The sequence below is a fragment of the Lissotriton helveticus genome, chromosome 4_1, assembly GCF_964261635.1.
Source record: "Lissotriton helveticus chromosome 4_1, aLisHel1.1, whole genome shotgun sequence".
In the NCBI taxonomy this organism is placed as follows: Eukaryota; Metazoa; Chordata; class Amphibia; order Caudata; family Salamandridae; genus Lissotriton; species Lissotriton helveticus.
In genome coordinates this window covers 923,892,074-923,917,430 of record NC_136063.1, presented here as the reverse complement: position 1 = coordinate 923,917,430, position 25,357 = coordinate 923,892,074, and positions in this window count along the sequence as shown.

Genomic DNA, 25,357 nt, shown 5'->3' with positions numbered 1-25,357 from the left:
AACAATGCCAATATATTCAAACATATAAAGGACCTTATATGAACGCTATTTTAGGGAAGAATGTGTTACTATGGGGTCTTTTTTTCAGCTTTTTAGTATATGTTGATATACATGATTTATTATGCCTTTTTCAGCTTTGAGTATCGCTACTTAGCTGCCCTTGTTGACCTTTTGATGAGGAGTGGGGGTCATGTCCTTTAGGATAGTCCATCATGCACATGAAGATTACATAGAATTTGTCCCATCCACACAACATAACGATCGTACACAGGTGAACTTTTACCTATTAGCTTACTTCTGTCTCTTCGACACCAGGCTCTCTCTACCCTATTTTAATCCCTGTACCTGACGTGCATAAACATGTCCCCAGATTTATTCTGTATAAGGGACACCATTTTTTCATCCATGGCCAACAGCCAGCTGTACATGAATGTTTTGTTTATGAAAGGATTAGCAAAGGATTAGTAAATGTTTTCAAAACATTTTGATTCTAAATGAAACCCTGGAGTGACCACTTTAGTATAAAAGATCCTCACTCCCCCTTACAGACATACAGGAGAATTCCTTCCAGGCTGGACCGAGAACTCTGCAGGCTGATCCTTTGACAGGCAGAGACCTGACAACCCTTGCGGTGTGCCATCTTCGATGCAGAGATGGGGTACTTCATTTAGAACCATCAGGTGAGGGATTAGCACTTCCCCGGGGGATTCTTGGCTTCATTAGGATATATCCAAACACTTACACATACATGCTTCACCTACATATCTAGGCTAAGTACATTTAGGTAGCCTACGCATCATAGGAGTACGCCAATGCTATAGTTTTATATAACCTGCTTTTATTCATCTTATTTGTACTATGGTAGAAATTAATCTACTGTTTATGATATTGGTGGTTGTGATCAAATTGTCTGCTCCTGTCTTTTGATTGTCACACCAAATATGTTTATACTAGACTGACGCTTGACCAATAAATAATTATTGAAACCGTTCCATTCGTCATTCTATGTGTATTCTGAGAAAAGTAAGCAGGAGTGACTGAGCGAAAGATACCGTATTGTTTTCCATGATACTGTTGGGTTATTAGGTGCACATGCCACCGTGACGATTGTTCCCAGGGTGGAATGGGGGCATGTGGAATGTTGGGCGGGGTCAGAGGCAGTTGGTTCCTTTTGCCTGCCTGACCAGTCCATTTACTGCGACTCAATAAAGCTGAAGAAACCACTCACCTGAGGGGTGGGCCGGTACTCCTTTCAAGTGGAGACCATCTGACCTGGACCCTGACGGACCGACAGTGTGGAGGATCGTCTCCTGGCATAGTTTCTGACCGGCGCAGCAGGGGATCTTGCTCCTGGTGAATTTCTGCCCTTGTTGAGTTGTTTGACTTCCTGGCACAGTCGTTTACGGTTAGTGTTCTTGGGCTATTTCCCTCTGGCTTCCTCTTCTTTTGTGTTCATCCTCTACCGGCTGGGATTTTATTTGCCTTGACGTCACTGGCCATTGTGGTTGCTTGCCTATTACTTGGCAACCGTCTTCTTCACGCCTCCGATCTCCTTCCCGGCCAGACGTGCTGATGTGACTGTTACCTTGCCCGTTGTGTATCCTGGCAATCAAGCGCACTGTCTTGAACAGTGTCTACTCCCTGCTCACATTTACATTAGAACAATTTCCTTTTAGAATTTCTTGCTGAGCATAGTGCAAGCGTATCGGTGATACACACACCTCTTTGTCTGCAGTTGTTGACATCGCTCTTTTGCACATTTGCTTTTTGCTTGTTACTTACTCTTGGCACTACTAGCAGGTCAGTGACTTGCACACCAGATACAGTTGTACTTTTACAATTTATTCACGACCACTCTTGTGTTACCAGACCCGTGTGCCAAGCATGTGTCAATGGTGAAGCTATATCCCTGATGGCTGAGTTGGGTTTCTTCTTTACTCCCATTGGTCACGTGGAATGGGGTAAATGATCCAACATTTCTTTGGAGGAATCTCCGGTCAAGCCCATAGCTTATGGTGGGAAACCAGTTCAAGTCCTGGATGAGTTTGATTGTCTCCTAACTTTCAAAGGACACTCCACCCCAGCAACTGCATTTGTGGTTAAGGAGGGATCTTCTCTTCTGGGATGGTTAGAACAGAAGAATTTAGGTATCATCTTAGACCCAAACAGTCCTGAACAGGTTCTAGTCAAGGAGGATTTCAAATCCGTTTGGGCTGTGGGTATGTGGTATGCATGATTGGGAGTGTCCTTCCCTGCTGTCTTCAATAAAAATCTGTGGAAAATCAAACGATTTTCACATTGCATAGTCTTAAAGCAGGGAGTCCAACCTGTAATACATAAAGCTAGAGGTGAACCCTTTGCCATGAGAGAAGAGTTATCTTCCGAACTGTAATCTCTTTGTCGGCAATTATCATTGAGCCCATTTAAAGCTCAGAATGGTTATCTCCTGTAGTTTTAGCTAGGAAAGGGAATGGGGCCCTCATTGTTTTGACGGATTTGAAGGAGAGGATTTGGGTTGAAAGACACCCCCTTCCCAATATTACAGAGATGTTGGGTTCCTTGAAAGGAGCCAAGATTCTCACTACTTTGGATATGTCCTCTGCATACCACCAGATCTCTCTCTGTGACCCCCCTCTCGTGCTTATAGGTACCAATGGATGCCTTTTGGGCTGTTATCAGCCTCTGTAGTATTCCAAAGAGTCATGGAGGCCATGTTTGCAGGAATTTCTATTGTCAAATGCTTCCAGGATGACATTTTAGTTTACGGTAAGAATGTGGAATGTCATGACACGACCTTGCTACTGTATTATCTATTTTAACTGAAAGAGTGGTCACCTTAAAAGCTGAGAAGTGTAGGTTTGCTGTGGATGAAGTAGACTAATTGGGTTATAGGCTGCTCGTTGCGTGGAGCCCAAGGAGGATTTGACAAAGGCCAGAAAAAAATTTCCCACACCCCAGAATAAGGTTCAGCTTTGGTCTTTTTTGGTATGTTGGAATTTTATGCCAGGTTCATTCCCAAGTGCAGTGAGAAATCACACAACATGAGGCTTCTCATGAAGAAAGACCAACATTTTGTGTGGACGTCCAAGCGAGAGCATGAGTTCCAACAAATTAAATTGGAATTAAGTTGTGCCAGTCCCCTTCAACCTTTTGACACACATGATCCTTCGATTGTAATTACAGGTGCCAGTCAGCATGGTATGGGTTCTGTGTTGCTCCAGAAGAGAGAGGGCAAGGAGGTTGTGGTTGCATTTGCATCTCGCAACTTTAGAGGTGCAGATAGCACCTGTTCTGTGATTGAGAGTGAGGCCCTAGCCTGTTGATGGGGTGTGAATTATTTCAGGCAGTACCTTTGGGGGTCTCATTTTATCATTTAGGTGGATCACAAGCCTTTGTTAAACCTTTTTTACCACAAATGGCCAAATGGCACTAAAGGTTGATGGAATTCCAATTTCAATTGGAGTGCATTCCTGGTGTCAAGAACATCTTTGCGAGCTATCTGTCTATGTTTCTTCTCTCTAATATGCAGGTAGAGGAGCAAGAAGATGATGGTTTTTGCATGGTGGCTTCTTTGGATCAGTCTGTGTTTATTTCCATATCTGAGCAAGAGTGTATAACACCTGTGCAGGATGATGAGATTATTCATGTCTTGATTAGGATGCTTGGGAAAGATTGGGTGCCCAAGGTAGGGAGGTCAACTCCTTCAAACACGTTATCCGTGAGTTAAGTATGCACATGAGAGTTTTGAGAAGAATGTATTTGCTGGTAGTCCCACGGGGTTTGCAGAACAAAGTTTTGGGTCTAGCCCATGAAAGCCACGTAGGGATGAGAGCCATGAAAAGGAGAATCAGAGAATTCTTTTGGTGGCCAGGAATGGATCAGGCTCTTGAACATTTTGTGAGGGACTGTGTGGCAAGTGTAGTTAGCGACAAAACCGAAGTGACTTTACCTAGTCCCATTGAAGTGGTATCTGTTCCGGACAAGCCATGGTTCAAGTTAGGTTTGGACATCATTGGACCCATGTATGTTTTGGATGAGCAGAGTAGGTATGGTTTGGTAGTCATGGATTATGGTTCTAGGTTGCCTGAGGTAACATTTGTGAAGTCTGCCTAACTCGGAGGTAGTGTTGGAGTTTCTTCCGTCCTTGTTTTTGCAAGAGGGAGCTCCGGTTGAACTGGTCACCGACAATAGTGTGCAATTTCTGTCTAATGAATTCTATTGGTTCATGAATCACTGGGGCATTAAGCACATCACCATTTCATCCCCGCAGCAATGGTTTGGTGGAACGATGCAACAGTGCCATAAAAGACAGCATCCATTTGTCCATGGCCAATGGATTAGATTAAAAGAAGAAGTTTGTAGATTTGTTGTGGGCTCTGCGCACTACTCCGAATGCCACTACCAAGGTGTCACCTTTTGCTTTGCTTAAGGTCAGGATGGTCTCCACCAAATTAGTGAGACCTTGCATGCGGTATCTGAGTGTTTCCAATATCTAACTTGAATTGGTGAAAGACAGGTTTGAGTTTGAGTTTAAAACATTTATTGAGCGCGAGGACACCTGGCGGTTTCATGGCGCTATGAGGTACTGAGCCCTAGAGGGTAGGGAAGTCGGGGAAGATGAGGAGGGGTGGATTATGAAGGGAAGGCTTGTGAAAAAAGAAAGGTTTTTAGGGCCTTTCGGAAGTGGAAGTATTGAGTGGAAGATCTGAGGTGGGCAGGCAGAGAATTCCAAAAGGCGGGGGCAAGTGTGGAGAATTTCGTGCCCCCCCACTTTTTACGTCTGAAGCGTGGGACTGCCAACAGGTGTTGGGAAGATGAGCGAAGTTCCCTGGCGGGGGCATATGCCTTGATTTCCGCAGAGATAAAGGCGGGAGCTGTGCCAGCCTGGGCTTGAAAGGTGATACATCCCATCTTGAACTGGACTCGTTCTCGAATAGGGAGCCAGTGTAGGGACTTTAGGAGAGGCGTAGCATGCTGGAATTTGGCCAAGTTGTAGACCAGGCGGGCTGCCTGGTTTTGAACCAGCTGTAAACGTTGCATGCTATAGGCGGGCATACCGCAATATAGAGCATTTCCATAGTCCAAGCGGGAGACCACCATCGCTAGGACCATGAGTTTAAGGGCAGAGAACGAAAAAAACCGGGAAACTTTGCGGATGGTGCGAAGTGAAAGGAAAGAAGAGGACACCACCAAACTGACCTGGGAGTGCAGGGTGAGTTGGTTATTCAGTTTGATCCCTAACGTTTTTACGGAGGAGGAAGGGGATGGAGGGGGACCTAGTGAGGGGGGGCAGAAAAGAGAGGTCCAGGGACTGGAGCAACCACCTGTCAGAATCAACTCGGTCTTATCGGGATTTAACTTTAGGTGGTTGTAATTCATCCAGTCCCGGATGAAGATCATGGTGGACTGAAAATTCACCATGGACTCTGGGGATGGGGACAGGGTGAAAATAAGCTGCAGGTCATCCGCATAGTTAAGAACGGTGACTTCCATTTGGTGGAGGGCGAAAATAAGAGGGGCGATGTACAAATTAAATAAAAGGGGAGAAAGGGAGGACTTTCCGGAAGTCTGCCGAGAAGTGGCCCAGGCGTACTGCCTGGATGCGGTCCCTCAGGAAGGAGGACAGCCAGACCAGGGCCGAACCTCCGATCCCCGCCGCCCTGACACGAGAAAGTAAGATGGAATGATCAACCGTGTCAAAGGCGGCGGAGAGGTCGAGGAGGACCAGGGCCTGGGGATGGTTGGTGTCCATACCCTCTCTGAGGTTGTCAAGGACCGATAGCACCACTGACTCCGTGGAGTGTGCGGGGCGGAACCCCGCCTGCCGGGGGGCTAAAACCCCGCTCTCCTCCACAAAGGTGCTAAGCGTACGGGTGACATGGCGCTCTAGTACCTTCCCTAAGAAGGGCAATAATGAAATAGGGTGGTAGTTGACAAGGGCGGTGGGGTCGGCTGCAGGTTTCTTGAGGATGGGCAAGATGGTGGCTGTTTTTAGGGGTTGGATAACAATGCCCTGAGACAGTGAGCTGTTGAGAAGTTTGAGAGGGGGCTGCACACAGGTGGAGTAGATATGTCTGAGGATGTGAGGGGGACAGGGATCCAGGGGTGAGCCTGATTTGACCGTCGAGAGGAGGGTAAGAGAGGCCTCCTCTGTCAAAGGGGGGAGGGATACGAGGCGAGCCTCGCCTAACGGACACTGGGGGTCGACAAAAGTAGGGGGGAGGAGGGATGTTTGCTTTGATATTAGAGATTTTATCTAGAAAGTCGTTATTAAGGGTGTGAGAAGTGTGAGAAGTCACAAAGCAAGTATGTTACCAGTGACCCGACCATAGGTAGATGTCATGTTTTGTTTAAAGCAGGAGATTGGGTCAAGGTGAGGTTGCCTGGCTTTGTAACAAAGGGGTATTTGAAATTTTCCAAGCCATTGCAGATCATTTCTCTGAAAGACAAGTCTGTGATGTTGAGTGATGGGAAGTGGTGGAATATGGAGAGACTGTCCAGACAGAGGTCCGGTGATCCAAAAAACATGTACTCTGACCTCCACAGTGATCCTAATGTTAGACAGTGGTCTATTGTTCAGAAAAACATGAACCCTTACCTCCTAAGTGATCAGAGCGTTACTGGTTTTGTAAGGGAAGGAAGATCCCCTGTTTGGTTTAAGGATTATGTGAAGCATTAATGTTTTTCTTTGGGTTTTGTCACACATAACCCCTTTTTCTCATTTTATTGTATCTTATCTTTAGGGGCATGTTCTTTGTTTTTATTTTATTTTCTGTCCATGGTTGTGGGAAAGGGGATGTGTTGGGTCTTACTTGTTATTATTTGCTCATGCCACTGTGATGATTGTTCCCAGGGTGGAACGGTGTCATGTGGAATATTGGGCGTGGTCAGAGGCAGTTGGTTCCTTTTGCTTGCCCTGACCGGTCCTTTAACTGCATACTCAATGAAGCTGAAGAAACCACTCACCTGAAGTGTGGGCCTGTACTCCTTTCAGATACCTGAGGAATCAAGGTTGTCATGTTCAGTTGTTGGCAGAAACTACCTACACCACCGTAGAATACAGGGGGGTTGTAGTGGCACTGTAAAGCTAGCTGGTCTAAAGGCTGACTCTTCCTGCGGGGGTGTCCAAAGTCTGTCGGCACACCAAGCCCTCAGTTTAGGTCATCCAAAACGCACGGGTCCTGGGGGATCATAGGAACTACATGAGAGCTGATAATGGGAGGTGGGAGAGTGGCCCGTAGTTTTTGAGTTCACTGGGGTCGGCGGAAAGTTTTTTGAGTAGTGGTCTGACTCCAGCTTGTTTCCAGGTGTCGGGAAATGTTATTGTGGTGAAAGAGATGCTTAGTAGGGTGGTGAGTTCCTGGCTGATGTTTTGGCTTCCGAAGTTGAAGATGTGGTGCAGGCATGGGTCTGTGGGAGCTGCTGAGTGGGTGGATCTCATGGTGGAGGTGGTTTACTGGGTAGAGAGGATATTCCAAGTAGTCAGTATGTGGTTTGTGTCGGATACAGTGGTGGCGTATCTGTTGAGGAAGTCAGTAGGTGTGGGTAGGGGATCGTATTTTCTGTATATGATTGCAATCTTGTCCTGGAAGAAGTGGGCACGGTTGTCACAGCTCCTGTGAGGGTGTGATGTAATTTTTGCTGACAGCTGGGTTGGAGAATTCCTTAACGATATTGAAAAGTTCCTTGATGTTGGTGCTGGTTTTGATTCATTCGGCAAGGGCTGTCTTCTTTGTTGCCTTCAGCAGGCGGTGGTAGAGGTTGAGGGAGGTCTTGAAGGCTGCCCTGTTGGAGGTGTCATTGCTGGTGCTCCATCTCCCCTATAACTTTTTGCTGTCTGTTTTTGCTGTTCTGAGTTCTTGGGTGTATTTTGGAGGTAGCAGGGTTGGATATGTTGAGGGTCTTTTCCCGGCTGGTCTCTGAGATTTTATTCCACCTCCGAAGGGGGGCAATGGTCATCTTGGGGGTGATGGTGTGGGAGCTGGAGATACTGGAGTGGATGATGGAGTGATCGGTCCATGTGAGTTCTGTGACATGGCTGAATTTGACACAGTTGCAGGAGCTGAAAATCGAGTTCAGCATGTATCCTGCGATGTGTGTAGGGTCATGGACTATCTGGGTCAATTTGAGGCTGCTCATAGTGTTGAGGAAATTTGAGTTGCAGAGGAAGATGTCTAAGGCTAGGGGGCAGTAAAGTCTGTGATGGTGTTGCAGAAGTGTGGGCCTGGGGGTCAGTATGTGAGGGTGCCTTTGATGGTTGTCTTGTTATGCGCGTAGAGCTTGAATTTGAGATGTTCCATGGGGATGGTGGTGTTGTCCATGGTGGTGGTACACTGTATGGTCTCTTTGTGGATGATGGTGGTTACTCCTCCCGGCTTATTGTTACGGTCCTGGTGAGTGATTTTATATCTGTGGGGGATTGCTGTGACTATGTCTGGGGCAGATATGGAGGTGAGCTAAGTCTCAGTGAGGAAGACGATGTTGGGTCCGAGGGCTGCGCTGAGGTCCCATAATTCAGTGGAATGCTTGCATAGTGAGAGTGTGCTGAGAAGGGCAAATGCGAGTTGGTGTTTTTGAACAGGTGGTGTCTGTGCTTTGTTCAGAGTGGGACTGGTGTGAGGGCTGGTGTGGGTGCAGTGACAGCTGAAGTGGCAGTGGGTGCAGATGAAATATCCTACAGTGAAGCGTAGGTCGGTGTGGTGCGGCGTCTGTGTTCTAGGGTGTAGAGCTCGGCAATGGTGTATCTTTGTGCTGCGGGAGAGCCAGGTGTCGTGGCTCTTGGTGTGGTCCAGGTGTGGACAGGCACAGGCCTTTGGTGCATCAGCAGCGCAGTAGTACTTTGGCCAGCATTAAGTAAGTTCCTGGGTGGGCGTGGCTTTTGTTGGCGAGAAGAACAGTGAATGAGATAACCCAGTCGGGAAAAAACGTACAGCTGCGGTGTCACTGGATCAGTCTGGGACAAGCAGGAACTGAAGGCCACAGGCAAGTGGCAAGCTAGGTGTCCAGGTGCCTTCAAATGCATTTCCGTATGTTCTGAAAGTAGTAATTCTAATCTGCTAAACTAATGCCAACCATCAATATATGAATGAAAAAGTGTGATGGTTGAGTAAAGGGAGGGCTGACGTGGAAATAAGTAAACAAGCATTGCTTTTTGTTGAAAGCAAAATTAATCAATAATTTGCAACAATCAAATTACTTTTGTCAGTAGTCAAAGTGTATATTTGATCCTATCAGAGCTCTGTTCTGGAGTCCTACAGAAATTAGTACTCCTTAACAAGCAGCAGTACTTTAGATCATTTATGGGGATGCCTGCCCTTCATTCAGAAACACATTTTTTCAGGTTGTGAAAACAGGCCCCTGGTTTCAGACATCTGTCCTCCTTGCAACCATGCTACAGTATCTTATTACATTATTGAAGGTCCCACAGGTGTCCACCACTACCAATTTCAGGATACCAGAAAAGTATGAACAGAACAGATGTCTTAGAATGTTCATTGTGGTAAGCGGAAAAAAAACAATGGCAAAAAGTTGATTGTATATTTGTTTTCAACAGACCAAATCACAGAAGGGTGTGACTTCAAAATACGTTACATTCACTTTCACAAGTATATTGATTTTTTTGCCTATGTTTCATTACCACCAAAATGAGCATCCACTTTCTTGCCCAGGAACACACTCCAGATGACATGCTTTGGGTTATACTGGAGTTAGTGACTTGTCCAGAAAATTTTCGAAAGAGAACAAAGATGGATTTTTCATTTGAAAAGTCATACATGTGGTCTGAATGATGATATCCCCTGGGTAAACTTAATGAAAAAACAATTATGATTTACTTAATGCCAAAATTAGCCCTTGGTATAGGACTAATATTACTGTATCCTCTGAGACTATTACATAAGATTGCACCTCAAGAACTCATAACAGGATGAAAAATGGTGGGCTAGTCTCAAGGTAGACTTCTTTGAGCAGGTGAAATATTGAAAGTTCTGATTGACAGTACTAACTAGGCCAAGAAGGGCAGGTCCACGACAGACGCTAAACCTTCATGTCTTTGTAGTTTCTCCACTTAAAAGAGACTTGAGACAATCTTCCCCGTTATATTTTCAACTTTTTTTGTTTTTTTTACTCGTTTCCATAAGTACATGTGAAAGGCCATATGCTTTACTTCATTAAACATAATATCTCTTTCAGTAAGAAAACACACATTCAAGATGGCACCTGGTATCTGGGCGCAGCTTTGAGGCCGGTATATTTGGGACTCGTGATGTTTTCATGCTGATATAAGCCCCATGACCAGAAGTGCGCGCTCTCCACCATCTCAAACAGGGAACCAGTACACACAGTCCTTATCTTTTGGACCGTGGAGAGAGGTATATTATAAAGGCTAGACTAAAGAAGGCACAATAAGTGTGTGTGTGGTACAAGATTCATTGTGTGGTTGTCTACACAGGGGACTCATATCGGCATGACATAGTCATTATGTGAGCACTGTGCCTTCATTCATGGCTCAATAGTATGAATAATATGTAATCAACTACTTCTGAATCAGTGTTTCCCACATTTTTTAGAACCACAATTAGCTGTTTAGAATGACAAACCTTTGCAGTCCACCTAGCTTAATTGGACAAGGAAGGCAACTTTTTAATGTACCCAGAGCATCATGTGTAGTGCGCTAACATTTAAAGACAGCGTATTTTTCATTGAAATGGTCACTAAATTTGCACATACAGTTTTACTGATAAAAGTATACTGCACACAAAAGATACTGTGTGGAAATCATTTTTTGTGAATATTTATCATTTGTGCATCACCAAGTAAAAGTGTCATGATTTGTTTTGATCCTGTTAAAATCTTTGTTTCCATCAGACTTCAGATTATTTTCTGATATTTATAGTTTGTTGTGTGTGTTCCAAAAATACATCATACAGCCTTTCCTTTAACAGTCTCTGTACCCCGGTAGGATTGTCACATAATTATTTCTCTGACTGCAAAGTGAAACACCAATCTTCATGAATAGGAGATTATGTAGACTTGTAGATCAAAAGAATTTCTGCAGATCCTGACTTGGATTCTAAGGGTAAGAAATATATCAACAGGATGTTTTGGAATTTAAGGAGCATATTTATCCTATGTGTTTTTAAGTCTAAACATATGCCTCTAGAATAGACTCACCAAACAGAGGACCTATAGTTTATTTTATTTATCATCCTGTACACCAATTTGCATTATTTCATTACACAGAACTGCCTCCTTCCTTTCATACATTTTTTAGGGGATTGGGTCATTTTATTGTGAAACCCAGAGCAAAACTAAAAGATCTCTGGCAAAGAGCCCACGTGTGGGTCCAATTGGGCATTGTAGCACCAGCTCAACAAGGAGCACAGTCTGACAAGGAGTATGTCACTTTTAGGAGTATGAGGGATTATGTTTTAGCAATATAATACTCCATATGACCAGCTAAGGCTTGGATGCCTAATACAGTTGCCTAGATCTCCCTCTCAGAGATGCACACTTTGGTGTTTGATAATTTTTCATGTACAGAAGGAATATGCTAATACTGGGCAGTAATCATAATTGTTATTCTCATGAGTCTAAATTAGTTACTATATGTTCGGAGATAAGTCATCCTAATGCCATAAGCTACTTTTAGGTTATAGGTAACAAGTGAACTCATGTGTCATCTGGGTCCTTGGGCAAATGTTTCATAAATAACAGTGGCCCGGAAACCATAGATAGCATGGTGTATGGACTGCCAAGATGAACTGCAATAAACAGTGCTATGGGTCCGGTACATCGACGATTTATTCTTAATTTGGAATGGTACCGAGGAGTATTTTAAAGCATACTATGACAAATTATCCAAAAATTACATTGGATTATCCTTCACGTACACAATCAGTAGGAAAGATTGCATTTCTGGACACAAAAGTTGTTATTGAGAATGATCAAATTCAAACGACTTTATTCAGAAAAGAGACTATGACCAACAGTGTCCTACATGGAACCAGTTTCCACCCGATCCTATTGAAAAACAGCATTCCATACGGCGAATTCACACAAATGAAACGGAATTGTTCCAAGGAAGAAGATGCTGAGAAGGAACTACAAGACACCAAGGTCAGATTAAAAGCACGAGGATACAGTGAAAGAACTCTAAAAAAGTATAAGAAAAAGTTTGACAAGAAACAAACAACAGAGACTTTGATCCCAAGAACAGAAAAGGAGGTAAACAAAAAACAAATGGCACCACGATTTATAACCACTTATAGCAAGGAAAGTGGTATAATACTGAACAAAATTAAAAAATATTGGCACCTCATTTCTGGAGACGCAGACATTGGAAAAATCTTGGGACAAAAACCAGCGGTCACATATAGAAAAACAAAGTCTCTGACGGATATGTTGATTTTGAGTCACTTTCAAGAAAAACCAAAAACCAACTGGTTATTGGACCAACAGAAGGGATTAAAAAAATGCAACGTATGCAAGGCATGTAAAATTGGAAAAAATATGAGAACTATCAATTAAGTAAATTGAAACTTAAAGAACATTGACCAAAGTATCACCTGCACATACCGCTTTGTAATTTACATTATTAAGTGCGATTGTGGAATGAACTACATTGGGAGCACAACCTGTATACTCAAGAAATGGATCCTTGAGCACATACGTGCTGTATAAAACAAAGATATGACATACGCCACAGTGAAGCACATGCAAATATGTCTGAAGGGAGATTGGAAAAAGATGTGTTACTATGGAATCCACATGATACCAGTCGGAGAATGTGGGGGTGATCGAACCACATTATTACGACAAACAGAATCTCGGTACATTGCGAGACTCAGAAACAAGGCCCCGAGAGATATCAATAATGATGAGGAACTTTTTATACACCTGTGATGAAGTACGGATAATGTAATGGAATTGATAACACTGAACTGTAAATAGAATGAATTGGTACTCTACCAACCACTAGAGGTGGTTAGAAGATATGTTGCTTTGAAACTATAGTGTCCATAAGTGGTTGATACTATATCGCATGAGACTATATGTAAATGATGTGTCCTTGGCACAAGTATGAATAAGAACTGTATGAAACACAAACTAAATTGTTTTCAAGTAATCGATACGATATCGAATGAATGATGTAAATGAATTGTCATAATAGCGCTCAAAAGAATTTCCATTTCATTATGTGGCCCACATGAATGATGTAATTGATGAGGATAATAACATTCGGTATTAATAATGCATAGAATTATAATTTATAAGCTACAATAATGCTGAACCTAACGTAAACTGCAAGTCCTTTATTTTTATTTTTATTTTTAACATGTCAATAAAGTTTTGTTTAAATTACACTACAAATCCCTCAATGCCCTATTAAGGCTAGAGGTGGGTATAGATAAGTGTAACAAACAAAGGACTCACTAACTTTGAGAAAAGCAGTGAGAGGGCTGAAATGCATTGGTTTGTGATGTTGCCCAGAATAAATTGAGTAGTAAACCAGTTCGGGAGTGCCGCGTCCTTTGATTTCCCCAAAAATATATATATATATATATATATATGCAAAAAAGAAGGAGAGAACTCTGGGTAGGTCTCAGTTTAGGTGGAAAGCAGCTCCTGTTAGAGCACTCTCAACACCAGCGACACTCTAGATCTGCTCACCTCAAATGTCTGTTTTTCTATCAAAGTTTTTAAGCATAGGATTAGCACAGTGCTATCCACGCAGAGATAGAAAATGACAAAGTCTTTTGCCATTTAAACAGCAAAGTCTTTAAGCATAGGACTAGTACAGTGCAGTCCTTGCCGAGCTGTAAAATAACAAAAGCCATTTATCACTCCAGGCACAATATTACAGCTTTGAATTGGTAAAATACCAACTCAAGCCAACCTGAAATGAGTAAAAGCAACCCCTGACACAGTGTTTCGCTCTAATTAGAGCTCTTCAGAGAGGTATAGCTTTGTCCAGACACAAGGGAGCACCCAGTATTAAGTCAAAACAAAACCCTTTCAGGCATAGAGTGATGCATAAATTATGCAAAAAAGAAGGAGAGAACTCTGGGTAGGTCTCAGTTTAGGTGGAAAGCAGCTCCTGTTAGAGCACTCTCAACACCAGCGACACTCTAGATCTGCTCACCTCAAATGTCTGTTTTTCTATCAAAGTTTTTAAGCATAGGATTAGCACAGTGCTATCCACGCCGAGATAGAAAATGACAAAGTCTTTTGCCATTTAAACAGCAAAGTCTTTAAGCATAGGACTAGTACAGTGCAGTCCTTGCCGAGCTGTAAAATAACAAAAGCCATTTATCATTCCAGGCACAATATTACAGCTTTGAATTGGTAAAATACCAACTCAAGCCAACCTGAAATGAGTAAAAGCAACCCCTGACACAGTGTTTCGCTCTAATTAGAGCTCTTCAGAGAGGTATAGCTTTGTCCAGACACAAGGGAGCACCCAGTATTAAGTCAAAACAAAACCCTTTCAGGCATAGAGTGACGCATAAATTATGCAAAAAAGAAGGAGAGAACTCTGGGTAGGTCTCAGTTTAGGTGGAAAGCAGCTCCTGTTAGAGCACTCTCAACACCAGCAGCACTCTAGATCTGCTCACCTCAAATGTCTGTTTTTCTATCAAAGTTTTTAAGCATAGGATTAGCACAGTGCTATCCACGCCGAGATAGAAAATGACAAAGTCTTTTGCCATTTAAACAGCAAAGTCTTTAAGCATAGGACTAGTACAGTGCAGTCCTTGCCGAGCTGTAAAATAACAAAAGCCATTTATCACTCCAGGCACAATATTACAGCTTTGAATTGGTAAAATACCAACTCAAGCCAACCTGAAATGAGTAAAAGCAACCCCTGACACAGTGTTTCGCTCTAATTAGAGCTCTTCAGAGAGGTATAGCTTTGTCCAGACACAAGGGAGCACCCAGTATTAAGTCAAAACAAAACCCTTTCAGGCATAGAGTGACGCATAATTTATGCAAAAAAGAAGGAGAGAACTCTGGGTAGGTCTCAGTTTAGGTGGAAAGCAGCTCCTGTTAGAGCACTCTCAACACCAGCGACACTCTAGATCTGCTCACCTCAAATGTCTGTTTTTCTATCAAAGTTTTTAAGCATAGGATTAGCACAGTGCTATCCACGCCGAGATAGAAAATGACAAAGTCTTTTGCCATTTAAACAGCAAAGTCTTTAAGCATAGGACTAGTACAGTGCAGTCCTTGCCGAGCTGTAAAATAACAAAAGCCATTTATCACTCCAGGCACAATATTACAGCTTTGAATTGGTAAAATACCAACTCAAGCCAACCTGAAATGAGTAAAAGCAACCCCTGACACAGTGTTTCGCTCTAATTAGAGCTCTTCAGAGAGGTATAGCTTTGTCCAGACACAAGGGAGCACCCAGTATTAAGTCAAAACAAAACCCTTTCAGGCATAGAGTGACGCATAAATTATGCAAAAAAGAAAATATATATATTTCCATGAAAAAACCATAGGTTTCAGGTACGTTATAGTTAGAAATTAGCATTTAAAAAACCTTGGAAATTCACTGAAAAAACCATAAGTTTCAGGGATGTTATAGTTAGTTGGACATTTCACTCGTACAAAAACATAGAAATTCCCCCGTTATAGTTAGTTCAGCTAACTATGACTCGTGCCCCCACAATGCACTGCTGATAACATCACATGGATGTATATGCAACAATGGTTCTGTTGGGTAGAAAATATTTCTTTTGTTTGTCCTTATGACAAATAAATTTGACACTGTTACCTCAAAATTACAAATATAAAATTATAAACTAAACGAACACACCATTTTTTGGATTTAATCCTATGTATTTTTCATTATTGTAGACCACATTGGTTATACAAATATCTCTGTTATACATACATTTGGATGGTTGTCCTAAACACAACTTCCTAAGGCCAGAGCTGACACAAGCAGTGAAAATATACGTGATTAAAGTGCATTAAGGTGAAACAATAAGTGACATTCACTACAATTCAACAACTATATATATACATTACAAAAATTAAAAATCAGTCCGAAGATTACTGCACATTGATTACAACCCTGTTATACTTTTCTATTTAAGGTTGGAACTAAGTGGGGACTGATAGCTGTTAATACGTCGACGTTTTGGCCCTGTTTCGCGGTGCTTGTTTTTCGCAACCAGATCGGGACTTCATCAGGACTACAAAAAAACTGGACAACCTAAAAGGAAATGAAGTACTTTTTTAGTATTTTAGGTGTATTCTGGTGTTGGACGGTAAGGAATTAACCGGAGGGTTATCTCACCCGTCAAATCAAAACCTGCGTCTCTTTGTTTTGACGAGGAAAGGAAAAATTGTCAGCCGACAAAGTTTCTAGCTTCGAAGTGATCACTTCTTACGAAGTCTTTCTCTTCATCACATCTGCAATTGGGGATTGGGGGTTACTAAATCAATTACAATTTAAGAAAGGTCATGTTTAATTATTTACATAAACTAATATTTCTGGGTTTGAACGTAGTTTTAATCATACATACCTTCTGCTATTTATGCGTCTGATTCTTCCACCAGCCGGTGGGGAATCTGGGAATTTAATCGTATGCGTGCCACTTATCGGTCACCTACGATGACAAAAAAAAAAAAAAGGGGGGGGGATTCGAGTCAGGCTCTTTTATAGTTCTCAATTTGCACACTATTGATAGTGTAAATTTCCCATATGTTAAACTATACAGGATGGAAAAGACTTGAAATATTATAAAGTGAACCGAACACTTCCTTCAAGTGAATAAAACCAATCAAAATGTTTGCACTTATATCTCAGAAACAAACATTCCTCCCTCGTGGCGCATGCATTAGTGATTGACGCGCTACCTGTGTGTTTTTATCTTAAACAAAACAATGTTCGTTCATGTGCCAGAGATGGGCGTTTAAAAAGACGAACCCGAGTAAGTGAGCTTTAACGCCTCCGTCCTGGGTTCACTTTAAAGGTCAACCTGTGTTGATCTAGTTCAGTTCCCAAACGACGAAAACTGAAAAGCCTATGCGCCGAGATTTATGGCCTGGGTCCTACTTACTTGTTTCGAGATCGAGCACCTGTCTCTCTCTCCTTCGGCGTTTCAATCGCGAATACTTGAGAGACGCCATTACGGAATCACTTTTAAGACAAAATACGTGTGGTACACGTGACCTGACCTGTCAGGTTCGGTACTCCATAAAACCTGAACTGGAACTATTCTTCGTTTTTTAAGTTTGCGATCTTTTTAACAACTTTATTTCCATGGAGCATGGTTTTTAACCATGAATCCAAGGAAGTTTTTCCGAAAAGTGTGCGATCTTTTCAATAAGTGCGTTTCAATGGAGCATGGTTTTTAAACATGAATGCGAGGGGGCTCGTGGGGATATTATCACTTCAATCTCCTCCTTTTGGTGATGTTATGTACAGCATTTTCCACGAACACCTAATTATGCCCAGCGTCTTAAAATTCAAATTCATCACAATTAATACCCATTATGAAAAACATTCTCCTGTTGATTTATAGCATTAAGTGAAGTGTACTTGTCACAAAGCAGTCATCTTCTAGAATTTCTCAATATCATATTGACATGATCTTCCATTTAGGTAATTTGAAAAACGATTTGAAAAAACATTCATCCTAACATATTGTATCCTAAAATCTACGCAATGATGGAAACAGATAGAAAAAGGTACAATTGTCTATTATTTCAAAACAATGTTCATGGCATTTACCTCATTTCCAAATCATTCCTATGTTTTAGTTATACAATGTACATGTAGTAATTGACACGCAACCCAGGGATTTAGCACTGTCAGAACTTTCATAGTCTACTCATTTGCATAAAGGTCTCTTCCTGCTCGTTCAACCCTTGTGCTACTGAATTAAGGATATGTATCCACTGACACTCTTTATAATTCAAAGTGGAAATCATATTCCCTCCTCTCTGGTGTAAAACTACTTTTTCAATGACCCACCATTCTAGATCTTCATGTGTGTGGTTTGCCATTTTATAGTGTTCCACCAGTGGCGCCCCCTTTGTGTTACACCGAATTCTACTCCGATGTTGCATAATTCGATTTTTCACTCATTGAGTTGTTTGCCCCACATAAATCAAATGGCATGGACATTTGATTGCATATATCAGGTTCTGGCTATTACAGTTTGTGAATCTAGTAATTTTATACTGTTTTGAACCATATGTGAATGAATTTCCAGTTTTAGTATATTCACATACTTTACAATGTCCACACCGTTGGTGTCCTGTAATTGGTTGTAATCCCAATTGGCTACGGATGTCATCTGATTTGGTGGTTTCCAAAAAGGATGATACTACGTGATCTTTCACATTTTTTGCTCGCTTGTATGAGCACATTGGTAAATCAGGCATTCCAATTTCCGAGCCCACTAGGTTCCAGTATTTTTTAATTACTTTGGTGATCTCATGGCTCCTTGTATTAAATGTTGTCACACAAATTAGTTTTGTTTAAGATAAAATCACACAGGTAGCGCGTCTATCACTAATGCATGCGCCACGAGGGAGGAACGTTTGTTTTTAAGATATAAGTGCAAACATTTTGATTGGTTTTATTCACTTGAAGGAAGTGTTCGGTTCACTTTATAATATTTCAAGACTTTTCCATCCTGTATACTTTAACATATGGGAAATTGACACTATCAATAGTGTGCAAATTGAGAACTATAAAAGAGCCTGACTCGAATCCCCCCCCCTTTTTTTTTTGTCATCGTAGGTGACCGATAAGTGGCTCGTCAATCAAAGAGACGCAGGTTTTGATTGTGACAGGTGAGATAACCCTCCGGTTAATTCCTTACCGTCCAACACCAGAATACACCTAAAATACTAAAAAAGTACTTCCTTTCCTTTTAGGTTGTCCAGTTTTTTTGTAGTCCTGATGAAGACCCGATCTGGTTGCGAAAAACAAGCACCGCGAAACAGGGTCGAAACGTCGACGTATTAACAGCTATCAGTCCCCACTTAGTTCCAACCTTAAATAGAAAAGTATAACAGGGTTGTAATCAATGTGCAGTAATCTTCGGACTGATTTTTAATTTTTGTAATGTATATATATAGTTTTTGAATTGTAGTGAATGTCACTTATTGTTTCACCTTAATGCACTTTAATCATGTATATTTTCACTGCTTGTGTCAGCTCTGGCCTTAGGAAGTTGTGTTTAGGACAACCGTCCAAATGTATGTATAACAGAGCTATTTGTATAACCAATGTGGTCTACAATAATGAAAAATACATAGGATTAAATCAAAAAAATGGTGGGTTCGTTTAGTTTATAATTTTATATTTGTAATTTTGAGGTAACAGTGTCAAATTTATTTGTCATAAGGACAAACAAAAGAAATATTTTCTACCCAACAGAACCATTGTTGCATATACATACTTGGAACCCAGGTTCTGAGGGTCACAGGGCCACCCCATTATAACTAATGGATAACGTCACATGGTGCTGGCTGGGTGATTGGAGTTCTGTATGGGTAGTGACAAGGAGATGGCTGGACTGTATCAGTAGTTCTTAGGGGATTGTAGCAGTGCATGTGTTAGTACTTGGGTCATTGCATAAGTACATGGGTAGTGACTGGATGATTAGAGTGCTGCAAGGACAGTGCATGGTGAATTTATAAGTGCTTGGGTTTTGGCGGAGTGATTGGATAAGTACATGATGCTGGATTGGTGATTTGAGGAGTGCATGGGTAGCGACAGAGGGATTTCTGGAGTGCATGGGTACCACCTGGGTAATTGGAGGAGTGAATCAGTACTGTGTAAGTAGTTAGACATCTGCATGGGTAGTGCACAGGGGATTGCAGCAGTGCATGTGTTAGTGCCTGGGTCATTCCATGAGTACATCGGTATTGACTGGAAGATTAGAGTACTGCAAGGAGAGTGCATGGTGAATTTATAAGTGCTTGGGTTTTGGTGGAGTGATTGGATAAGTACATGGTGCTGGCTGGGTTATTGAATGAGTGCATGGGTAGTGACAGGGCGATGGCTAGACTGCATGTGTACTGCTCAGGGTATTGTAGCAGTGCATGAGAAAGTGCATGGGCCATTGCATGAGTGCATGGGTAGTGACTGGATGATTAGAGTACTGCAAGGAGAGTGCATGGGGAATTTATAAGTGCTTGGGTTTTGGCGGAGGGATTGCATAAGTACACACATGTCACATCAGGCCCCGCCCCTTCCCTTCACCCCTTTGCAAATGCGCCCCCTGGAGCATTGTAAATTGGGGGATTAAATCCCCTTGAGTCCTGAGGGTCCCTGGGGGCCAACTAGCCCACCAGCTACCTCCAGTAAGTGCAACAGAGCTGTGTTGCAGAGAGGTGTAAAAAGGGGCGTGGCCTCTAAACACCTCTCTACAACGCAGCTCCCTGGCGCATACTGGAGGTACCTGGTGGGCTACTTTGCCCCCAGGGACCCTCAAGATTAAAGGGGACTTACTCCCCCAATTTGCAATGTGCCAGGGGGTGCGTTTGCACACTTGCTATGTCAGGCCCGGCCACATCCCTGCACCACTGTGCAAACACGCCCCATGGCGCATTGTAATTAGGGAGATTAATTCCCCTTGAGTCCTGAGAGTCCCTGAGGGCCAACTAGCCCACAGAGCTGTGTTGCAGAGAGGTGTGAAAAAGGGCGTGGCCTCTGAACACCTCACTGCAACGCAGTTCCCTGGCGCATACTGGAGGTACCTGTTGGACTAGTTGGCCCCCCGGGACCCTCAGTAATCAAGAGGAATTAATTCCCCTACTTACAACGCACCAGGGGGCGCGTTTGCTGAGTGCTGCAGGGAGGGGTGGGGCCTAACTGCAATGCCGGCTTTTTTATTTTATTTTACAAGGGGGGCTGTGTGGCCCCCCTTCTTTTACATTAATTGTGGCCCTGGGGACCCCATCCCCCAGGGCCAGCTCTTTTTTTCCATTATAAACAAAAAACGGGAAGGGGGCCCCCCTCCAAGACTAATTTCGTCCCCGGGGGACCCCATTCCCCGGGGCATAGCCATCCTTTTAAAAAATATATTTTTGGGAGGGGGGCTGTGTGGCCCCCTGCCTCAGGCCATTTTCGGCCCCAGGGACCCTATACCCGGGGCATGGCCAGTATTTAGTTATTTTTTTCATTTATTTGGAGGGGGATGCGTGGCCCCCCTCCGTAGCTATTTATTGCCCCAGGGACCCCATCCCCCAGGGCTAGCCTTTCCTTTTTGATGTATTTTTGTAAATAATTTTTTAGGGAAGAGAGACCGCGTGCCCCCCTCCCAGGCCACTTCTGGCCCCGGGGACCCCATCCCCCAGGGCCGGTCCTATCAATTGGGGACCGTAGGGGAGCCCACCCCCGGGGACTGGGGGTGGGCCCCCTGGGACACTGAAGGAGCAGGCCCAGGGGGCTGGCGGTCCCCAGGGTCATCACCACGTGGCCCCCCTCCCATCGTTTCAAAGTCCTGAGGGGTGGCGGCCCCCCACACATCAAAAAAGAAGCCCCCGGGGTGGCGGTCCCCGGGGCAGTGGGGGTATAATTTATAAAAGCCTCGGGGGTGGTGGTCCCCGGGGCTTGGGGGGGCCTTGGAGGCCCACCACACATGAAAAAAAAGCCCCGGGGTGGCGGTCCCCTGGGCTGTGGGGGCCCCTTCAGGCACCTGCATATATTTATTATAAATGCCCCCGGGACCTGGCCCACCCTGGGGTCTCATTTCAATGAAGCGCGTGAGCCAGTGCTTCGTTTTTTAAACTTTTTTGTCCAGATTCGCACACCCAGCGCAAATTCTGGCGATATTTTTTTGTTATGCATTTTGTGGCCCTTGGGGTCCTTCTGGGACACCCTGAGCAGACCAAGGGGGTCAGAGTGTTTCTCCCCTGCCCCCTTTTCTCTTTTTTTGCCTTTGTTTTTCAGTTTTCTTCTGACTCGCTTCTACCGAGTCACAAGATAGCTGCCAACACTTCCTGGTTTGGAATGTTGACAGCCAATTAGAATAAAGCTTGTGGTCGGGAGGGTGCGTGGATCCACTGCGCCTCTAGATATCGATATTTTTATTTTTTTAATTTCTCAGCAACTACTGAACGGATTTACACCATTTTTAGAGAGGTTGCTTTCTGAGCCAAGCAGTGCCTTTTTACCCATGGAATGCACTCTTGACTCAAAGTTACACAAGACAGTGCAATACACTGAGTTATAATACCTTGGGTTACATTCCAAAGCATATTGTAATTTGTGTTGAATTAATACCAACCCAACACTCAAACCTGACTCACTGTCTTTGTAAACCTGCACTACAAAGTTCAGGTAAAGCTAATTTTTCAAAGCAAATAGGGAGTTCCTCGCAATCAATAGTGAAAACGTTGTGAGACTGAAATGCTTCTAGGTGGGCACAAGAAGAGAGCATTGTTCTAAGAGAGACAACAACGCCAACCAATCATAAGTAAGGGTTTGGTAGAGTCAACTATAAATATATGGTCAAGTGCTTGACATAATATCTCTTCAATTGACAGCTAAAGCTCAGGAACGAGACCTAAAAACAGCTCAGGAATATTGCCCAAATATCTTTTCTTTTTCTTTCCTACTAATCTTTTTTTTAATTCTACAGAGACTCCGAAGAGGTTCTCATGAGAACCTTTTCAGAGAATAAGTAATTCAACCTTATTTTTGAATAAATAGAAAGTATGCTATAGATAAAATCACTGCCTTTCTCTATATTGTAAATGTTGGGATGAATAAAATTGAAGATGACACACGTAAAAGTTAGATCAAACTTTTCTGTAACAAGAGCTACTTGTGTTCTATGACAATCATGCAGAACTACTAGTGCTGTATAGTGACCACAACAGATAACATCATATTAGTGGATACCAGATGCAAGACTGCAAGAGGCGATTACCTTAATGCATCAGGTAGGTTTCCCAGAAGTAATGCAAGAAAGGTTTTATCAACTTTGAATGTAGATACATTTTGGGAATTCAACCATTTTGTTGTAACTTCCTTTTCCGAGTACTGAAAAGACGTATATTTCAACTTGAATACACACTTTTGTATTTTGGTATGCCTATAATTCATACAAGCAAGAGCATCTTATTTAGTAGGGTGGGCTGCACACAGGAGAGCTACTAACATGTAGCTGGAGAGCTATCAGGAGCTCACAAGCGACTTGTTGGAGACATCTGAATATATTTTCTTTTTCTTTCCTACTAATCTCTTTTTGTTATTCTACTGAGACTCTGGAGAAGGTTTTGTGAAAACATTTCAGAGAATAAGTAACTTATTCTTTACAGTAAAGTATTTTTGACATTTGTTAAATAGAAAGTATTCCTATAGATAAGATCACTGCCTCTCTCTAAAATATAAATGTTGGGATGAAGAAAATTAAAGATGACAAACGTAAAAGTTAGATTAACTATTGAAGAAGTGCTATGATAATTCGTGTATTCCTTTTTAAATTGTTACAGTGTTTCTCACTCACAGTCCTTGACTGTAATTTCTAAGCAAAATAAACATTAGCACTGCAAGCACATTTTATTTAGTGTTTGAAGTTCTGGGAACATTGATCTATGTTGTAATGTTAAATCAATGGAACTTAGTTTGCTGAATTAACATTATACTCTCAAATTCAGAAAGAAATCTAATCTTGTTATGCTGAGGCTGCTCCTTGGCATGTCAACTCATGTCCTCTTTTTAAGCATTCATGCATACATTTTCTCAATACAAAGAATTTAAAATTCAATATTGATGGCATAAATACACGGAACATTAAATTGAACAAAATTGCTTTATTTTTGTACTTAGATACTTAATTTCTTGTTGTTCTCTGGGCCTTTGTAAGTTAGTTTTCCAGGAAAATGGTGAGTAGTGCTCCTCAAATCTGCAATCCTGGATATTTAGCAGAAATCAGTAATTGTAAGACCTATCTTTATTGTAGACAGTGCCTATCCTAGAGAATGTATGTCTACCTCAAAAGTGGTGCCCGTGGTATGAGGATACAGTTAGAGGAAACATAAGATTGAGGATTGTTAGACTGGGAGCCAGGGGAGGAATGCAACCGAAGGTCATTTCCCAGTTCCCCAAGTTTTGCATGATCGTTTGGAAGGGGACCTTTTATCAGAAGGGTGGCCTAAACCTTTAGGGCGTCATGAGTTGCAACAAGTGGGCATAAATAACTAAGCAGGCTTATGTAAGGAATAGGAATGTGAAACTGTTTAGGGTAGACACTTCAGAAGAGGTGGGCAGAGGGTCATTGTCTCCCCTGCTGCATGTCTTTTAAGGGCCCAGTTTTCTTTCTTAATAAATGGACACATTTCCTTTAAAATCTATTTATCAATGACTTGCAAAACAAACGTTGCACATTCAAAAGGCATGTGGCCTGGGGAACAAGAACCCTTAACAGCTAACGTTGCTGTTAGCACTGGAGGGTGCCAGATGTTGGATCTGCCATGTTTTCTCTTTCCCTGGAGGAATTTTGACAACTTTCAAACCGATGGTCGTCCCATAATGGGCCCTGTTTCAGCTTCTTTCCCAAAGCCATGTGAAAAGATTCAGTCATCCCTGCTGAAGAGTCTGGACAATAGGTCACCCATTAGACCAGTAGTCGAGGCGGCTACTTTATTAAAGTTATATTGGAAATATGTTCTTCTGTACACTTTGCATATATGTTCTCTGGTGGGCTGTCGAAAGTTATTGATATCACAGTCTCATACAGCATTGGAGGATACATATTAGCAAGAACCTCGTTAAAATTATCGCCGTTTTAGCGGCAGGAAACTGCCGCTAAAAGGGCGATAATGGGCTTGCTAATATGCATTATAGAATTCCAATAGAAGCCCAGGTTAGATGGGCAGGACAAGTAGCTATAATTATCGCTTAATAGGCTTAGCGACGATTTTTTTATCGCTGCCTATCACTGGATATGTTAGCAGAGAAAATTCGCAATTAGCAACATTTTTCTCCATTGTGCTAAAATATCCAGCGATTGCGGCGAAATGTGTGAATATTGCGGAGAATACAGCGATATTCACGCATTAGCGACGAAATGCTCTTTGCCATGTTATCCGCCTCCCATTGGATAACATGGCTAAGAACTGGTCTGGGCAGGTGTTAGTATTTGGAGATATTCGCGCTTAGCGCGAATACTTCCATCGCTACGTCTGCCTTGCTAATAGGCGATAGCGACGTTAACGACTGCTTTCAGTCGCTAACTGGCTGGGTACGCCCACTTTGCATGTCATTAGCAATAAACATCGCTGACATGCAAAGCGGGCCCCAAACCGCTCGCTATCGCCTAAAAGCTGCCAAAGCGGCGATAATTGCCTATCGCCCTGCTTGATAATATGCCCCTCAGTT